Source organism: Podarcis gaigeae (assembly GCF_964106915.1).
Source record: "Podarcis gaigeae genome assembly, chromosome: 4".
Classification (NCBI taxonomy): Eukaryota; Metazoa; Chordata; class Lepidosauria; order Squamata; family Lacertidae; genus Podarcis; species Podarcis gaigeae.
The window spans coordinates 24,825,750-24,832,414 of NC_139677.1; positions in this window are offsets into that span (position 1 = coordinate 24,825,750).

Sequence of the window (6,665 nt, forward strand, 5' to 3'; positions counted from 1 at the left end):
AGGGAGATTTAACCCAAGCTTTCCCTGACCCGTAAGACTGGACCCTGTTTTTACTGAATTCCTGTTTTTATCTGTTTATCTAATACAGTTTTAATGGTTTTAACATTGTGTTTTCATTTTTGTGATACTACATTTATGTTGTATTATTATGTTGCATTTCTGTACACTTAAGAGATTTTTAAATATTAAGTGGTTTTGGAATGCATATAACACTGGTCATGAAAGACCTACACTGGCTCCCAGTACATTTCCGAGCACAATTCAAAGTGTTGGTGCTGACCTTTAAAGCCCTAAATGGCCTCGGCCCAGTATACCTGAAGGAGCGTCTCCACCCCCATCGTTCAGCCCGGACACTGAGGTCCAGCTCTGAGGGCCTTCTTGAGGTTCCCTCACTGCGAGAAGTAAGGTTGCAGGGAACCAGGCAGAGGGCCTTCTTGGTAGTGGCGCCCGCCCTGTGGAACGCCCTCCCATCAGATTTCAAGGAAATAAACAACTATCCGACTTTTAGAAGACACTTGAAGGCAACCCTGTTTAAGGAAGCTTTTTAATGTTTGATGTTTCATTGTGTTTTTAATATTGTGTTGGGAGCCGCCCAGAGTGGCTGGGGAAACCCAGCCAGATGGGCGGGGTAGAAATATTGTTGTTGTTGTTGTTGTTGTTGTTGTTGTTGTTGTTGTTGTTGTTATTTAAACAAATAAATCCTTCCCTCCCCATCCATAATCCTGATAGAAATCATACCCTGGTGACTGGGGGAGAACAAAAATATCCCATTGGCATCAATGGAAGTCTTCCCATTGGTATGTCAAGTTCAGAGGAATGGGATCTGTCAGAATCAAAGCTGGGGAGGGTTGAGTTAAACCTTCCTTCCCTATGTGCTGCAGTCCTGATGGGAGTCCACACGCACACATACACAAAATAAACACTTTTTAAAAAACCCACTGGCATAACTACAAGCCATGCAATTTTAACACAATGGGCAGATTAGCTTTTCAGAAAGAAATGGGTGATGTAACCCAATAGTTTGAAAACATCAGAAAACATACACACACACTGTTGCTGAAATAGTTTGCTTTAACAAAACACACAATGTGTAGTTAGTTTCAAAGCCTGGGTTGTAATGGGATGTTACAGGTATCTGCCATACCATCTCACCTGCAAGTGTGTTAATAAGTGTTAAAGGAGATTTAGCAGGTTAGGAGTCCTCATCAGTTGTTTGCTGGCAGCACGGTGCAGGCAGAACCTGTCCCAGAAACCAAGGTTCATACTGTAATTAGCTTGATTTTAAGGCAAGAGTAGTCTAGCTTCTACCTCTGTAACGCGTTTGGTGTCATTTATTGACTGAAAACAGATGTTCCTGCCTGCGGACTCTGACGGGTTTTCCTCTTTTGCTGCTGTCACAAAGAGTGTAATGAAATATTCTTGATCAGGCCTACAAAGGCCTACTATTTTATTTTCATGTAGAAGTAACTTTTTTTTTTGCTTAGTTTTTCACAAGGGCCACAAATAAGTTTACTTATGTGCTCTGGGGCATGCTGCAGTTCTAAATTTCCAAATTCCACTAATTTTAGTGGGTTTACTGTAAGCATGATTAAATCTGAATCCAGTTAGAAGGGGGCTTGTAAGACCATTGAGTCTTACCTGCTGCTCAAGACAGGAAATTGACAACAGGTGGGGGTATCTCTAACCAAGGCATCATGACTAGCTGTGTGCTGTTCACTCATCTGACTCCCATCACTATTCTTGGGCTTCCAAACCTGCCGCATCTCTTGACCAAAGGCAACAGCGAGACAAAATAAACAAGAGTTTATGCTGTGGGCAATGATGGGTTTATCAGGCTGTTATTAAGAATACTGTGTATCTCAAAATCATGTGCTTGTTTTGGAACAGGGATAACTACGTCAGGACAAAGCAGTAGTAAGACTTAAAGTAGTAAGACTGTTCTGTGTGCTACTACTTGCCCTGAAATTCAGCATAAAGGAGTGGGGTGATCGGTTCATTCACCCTGAAAATGGACCGATGGTTTATGTCATATCGAGTTGTTAAGTTACAATGAAATTAGCTGTCTTGAAAACAAGCCCTGCTAAATGCTGCAGAAAACCTTAGAGTGTGCTCTTGTCTGAGTCGTGGTGGTAATATTTTATCTTTTTTAAAAAATAAGGGAGCAATATTGAAGGTGATTTGTTTTATTGGTTGTTTTTTTTAAGGAATGCATTATGTATAAACAAAACACCACAAGGCATACTGGAAATCTTTTTTGCATTGGCAAAATTTCAGCATCAAGCCTCCCAGTATAATTGATTGTCCAACATCTCTCGAACACATCATTCAGCAGCTACAGAGCCATAGCAGTACAAGATGCCTGTTAATTAATTCCCTTGCTACCTAGCACGCTCTCTCTCCCTCTCCCTAGCACACACTCTGCCTGAAAGCAATTACTAAAAGAGAGCAATGGAGAAAAGGGGGGGGGGGGAATGCTGAGGCTCAGAAGAGAAAAAGGAAGGAAAAAAGAAGAATACTTTAAAGCAGTTTCACCAACCTGTTGTCTTCCAGATGTTTTGGACTATAACTTTCATCAGCTCCAGTCACTTTAAATTGCACGTGGGGAAAATGTGTGCTAGCATGTTTAAAGCACTGGTGACAAAAGCAAATGTATTTATAACAAGAAACACAAGGCATGTTTACTTCCACTCATGTATGCTTATACGGAGAAATCTGATCCAGATTGCATTAAAGGAGAATTTACCGCATCTGCACCTTTCGAAACAATCCATGAATCAAAACATAGCTATTCTTCAAAATTCATACTTCTCCAAATTCGGGTAATACAGTTCTTCGGCCAAGTAATATGTATAAAAATCCATCTACTAGAGCAGTGTGCATAAAGATGCATATACTGTACTGGAGAAAATAAGATGCAGAAATGCATTATATTGGGGGGGATGGCTTTGCAAAAATGTGCATACTGGCAGGAATTTACCCACAAAAATGTGTACTTCAGGAGAAATTTGTACTAAAATGCTAATGAATCTTCACGAGGAATTTAAAAATGACAACAGCAAGCTGACGTGGAAATGTGGAGAACTGGTGATTGGAAAAATGGGAAACCGAAACTTTTTGCACTAGTGCAAGTATTAGTGTTAGCACAAGAGAACTTTCCCTTCTCCTCCCCCTGCACTTTTCCTAAAACTGTCTCAGAGGCATAGCTGTCAACTTACAGATTTGAAAATAAGGGACCAGCAGCCTCGAAAATAAGGGATCAGCAGCCAAAATAAGGGATTTTCCGGGCACAGGTATGTTTAGCTTCTGAACCCCTCCGAGCCAAAGGCAGAAAGCCCAGCCAGCAACCAAACGAAGCCTCATCAATAAGGGACAGCAGTGGGATATGGTGCTGGGATAAGGGACTGTCCCGCCAAATAAGGGATGCTTGACAGCTATGCTCAGAGGGTTGGTGAAACCCAAAGGAATAGATTTTAGGGGCATGTGGAGAGGAGAGGGGGAAGAATGTTCTTTTGCTCAAGGATAATGTTCAGCTTAGCTGCACAATGAATACAACCCCTGTATCTTGTTTACAGACACACCATGTTTCTCATTTGACAGTCTTTGCTACATTTTGAACATTGTCTGCAACAGGTAACCAGGTTAAATGTGCTCAGTTATAAACAGACTTCTGCTTTGATAAGGTCAACTGATGTCTCTCCGCACATTGTTTATGCTGTGTGGTTTGTTAGGATAGATTCCAAGCTGATTCTGCAGGCAAAGAAGCTCAAAGAGTTGCTGACATATACCCATTATTATGTTTGAGAAATGTAAGTGGATATCTGCCAGAGGGCAGAGAGGCTATAATTGGCATTGCCGGTGGACATTGGAGACTAAGACTAAGTTAATTTTGTCAGTGGCTAAAATAAATATTTGCAAAGCCTTAATGCAAAAAGACTGTGCTATTCAGATCACGTGCATACTACAAATTGCCACCCTGCTTGCTAAAAATGTAATCTGTTTATTACTTTGCCATTTCATATCCATTAAGCATGCTTCTTGAATACTGCTTCACATTTAACGTTTAAATAAACTGTTACTATGGTGATTTATCTATTTTTTATTTATTTAAAAAACACACCATAAAATATGCATGTTTCCATGGAGCGTACTTTGGTTAAATCCTGACAATTCTTTTTTAAAAACAACCCAAGCATTAAAAAATAATAATATCGAAAACCATCATTTTTTAAAACTTGAAATTTCAAAAGTGTTGTGTGACAATTTCATGGTTTATGATATTTTTGTTTGTGATAGACACAGCCCAAAAACCAGACCATAGAGAGGTCATGTCTATTTCACAGTTTATGGTCTCTCTTGGCAGAGGCAATCCCAATCCACTGCTATACAGTGGTACCTGGGGTTACAGACGCTTCAGGTTACAGACTCCTCTAACGCAGAAATAGTACCTTGGGTTAAGAACTTTGCTTCAGGATGAGAACAGAAATCACGCAGCTGCGGCAGCGGGAGGCCCCATTACCTGAAGTGGTACCTCAGGTTAAGAACAGTTTCAGGTTAAGAACGGATCTCCAGAACGAATTAAGTTCTTAACCCGAGGTACCACTGTACTTGTATGTAGCAGAAAGCAAACGTGTTTACTTGGAAACACTTTGGAGATGGGTGTCCCAGTTTCAGGATAGTAGAGTTTGCCCTTCCACTCATAAAGTGTTTATATTAGGAGAAAGTTGATGAGTTTTTATGACTTTTTTTTTTAACTGGCAAACTGATGTGCTAATGTGGAGAAATGAACTTAAGAACTGAACTGATCAACCAGTTAGTTCACTTTTTGTTGTTCATTCTTGGCCTACTACATGATGTATACATTTCTATGAAGCCTTATTGTTTCACATTGTTGTACACCACCTTGACACATTTTTTTTTGAAAAGCAGTATAGAAATATTTAAATAAAACAAAAACAAGTAGGGGGGGGGGGAACAAGAAACAGAGAGAAGCTGAAATGGACATAGTCACCCATTCCCTTGTTGGACTCTGTTGGTTGCTTTGCATATGGTAAAGTAGGTTAAAGACAGATATTCAAGCAAACAAAATAAATACCATCTTGTCACTCTTTTACCTGTGTCTTTTTTCTCCCACCATGCTGATCCTATCATATAACAGCAAATTCTGCAAAATATGCTTCAGAATAAGGCACGTAATATTTGCATGCAGAATGTGACGTTTCTTGGAACAAAGTCAAGAAAAGTAAGTAACAGTCCATGCCGTTGCCATCTCTGGCAAATGGTTGCCAGGTTTTCCCCCCCCTGCATGTAGGTTGTAAATATATACTGCGATCAGTGGAGCATACTGGACCATTACTTTTGAAAATCATTCGGAGATTAAAGTACTGTGAATAATATTGCCTGCAAGATGACACACAGCAGCTTGACAACTTTGTATTTATGAGGCAAATGGAAAGCTTGTTAGGAAATGTTAGAAGCAGCAGTGCAAACTTTCTGTTCTGCCTTGTGCACTCTGGACAGCTAACAAATCAGTTAACAAGCAAAGTGAATATGCTAGTAACTTCCTCTCTGAATAGATTGGGCTCCATAATTATTGCAAGACATCAGTCATTTGTGTTGCTCCAGAGAACACATGCCGGGTGAATTGTTCCAGCAACTGTTAATTTCCTTTCCACTTCACAGATAAATATACCACTTGACACATTGTCCTTGGTGATGTATAATGGCAAATCTGCCTCTGACCCTAAAGCCTCACTTAGTTTTCTTGTTTGTTCCCGAACAGATACTGCAAGCGGTTCATTCTGCTTATTAACAAGGTGCCAGGACAGTCTAGAAATCTTTTTGATAGTTAACTGTTTCTTCTTCCAGAGAGCCAGTGCTTTCAAACAGAATAAGGAGTGGCAAACTGCATATTATACTAAAATGTAATGATGTGTAATGATGTTCTTAAAATAAATAAATAAATACATAAATAAATTAAAGCCTTAGAAAGCTGAGATAGGAAGGGGTGCTCAATTTGCTCCATCCTAATAGTTTTTACATGCAATCACTACCCCCCCCTTCTTTGCAGGATTTCAGATGAATACTTTGTAAATATGAGTTTGGAAATCTGCAAGGTCAGGGAGAAAGAAGCGGATTGTAATTTTGATCAGAAAAATTATCACTGGAAATAAAGCTAAAGCATCTCAGTTTCACACCCACCCACACCCTGCAGTCCTAAGATATCCTACTGCCTGAGTTGAAGGCTAACATGGCGCTGCAGCCCTACAGATGAAGCCAACTGAACTGGCTGTTTGATCTTACTTTCAGGATAGCTTCTTCCACCTCACCAGAGGTCTGCCAGTTTGTTTAGGACAAAGGAGAGGAAACTTTTTCAACATGAGGACTGCATTTTATTGTGGGACACCTTCGGTGGTAGTGGTGTGGGACACACACATGGCAGTGGTGAGTGGGACCAAAGGCAAAAGTAGATGGAGCGATGGTGATGTTACCTTTGTACACACAATGGTGCAGAGGTGCTGGGTTCCGCCCAACTTTGGAGGGGCCCGACACACGTGTGTGCCATCACACACATGAGGTGCATGTCTGACATTACACATCGAGAGGAGGCCATGAGGCCTGCTGCAGGCCGCAAATTATTAAGAAGGCCTGGCCGCCTTTTTGAAACT